General features: G+C 48.4%; 1 protein-coding gene across 1 annotated transcript in view; it reads left to right on the forward strand.

Annotated features, from left to right (window-relative positions):
* Positions 1-850, forward strand: part of LOC110025479 — a 96,802-nt gene that overhangs the window by 1,114 nt on the left and 94,838 nt on the right. The gene's annotated exons all lie outside the window — the stretch shown is intronic.

Below are 850 nucleotides of genomic sequence, written 5' to 3' on the forward strand. Positions count from 1 at the left end.
CATGCCTACCTTCGAGTCACTGCCTTACCGGTATACCCTCTTTTCGGGCCCCTGCTGTCATGGCATGTCCATCTTTGGGTCACTACCTTACCGGTATACCCCTTCTTCGGGCCCCTGTCGTCACGGCATGCCCATCCTCGGGTCACTACCTTACCGGTATACCCTCCTCGCGGGCCCCTGCCGCTACGGCATGCCCATTCTTTCCAGTCACGACCTTCATGGCATGCTCTTTATCACCACTTATATGTTTTGATTTTCTTGCATTTGTATTTGCATGTTTGCATGGATAGCGAGCCAGGTTCATTAGGAGAGTGACCCCGTGTTGGTCGCGATGCCTTAACGAGCATTGCTCGCTGGGTCAATCCCAATGAGCTATGCGAGTTAAGTCATCGGGATTGACACGAGTATGACTGTGCTAAAGATCTAATAGATCTAACTCGTGTCACCATTCTTCGTGACACCCTTTAGATCCTTTGGATCTTTAGGATGGGGCCGGTATGACGACCTCGTCGTCAAAGTCATGCTATAAGACCTACCCTGCACTTAGATAATAGGTTGACACACTTTTCGTTAGATGGTGTGCTAGGCTAAGATTTAGGGTGCTTAGGTAGACTTTTTGACGTCTGACTATTGTTTTATGCTGGATTAGTTGCCCTAGTCAGATAGCTTTTTTTTGCATTATGCTTGCGGTGTGACTGCATGCTGCATATGTATGGTAGTGTGTTAGGGCGCTTTTTTGCATGGAGCCATGCATATTTTTATACACACACACGTGTACTGCTATGGGGGAGCAAGTAATGATTTCTGACCCTTTTGCTTACAGGTGCTATTAGATCCGCCCCCCCCCCAC

This window comes from Phalaenopsis equestris, unplaced genomic scaffold, assembly GCF_001263595.1.
Source record: "Phalaenopsis equestris unplaced genomic scaffold, ASM126359v1 Scaffold000301, whole genome shotgun sequence".
Taxonomy (NCBI): domain Eukaryota; kingdom Viridiplantae; phylum Streptophyta; class Magnoliopsida; order Asparagales; family Orchidaceae; genus Phalaenopsis; species Phalaenopsis equestris.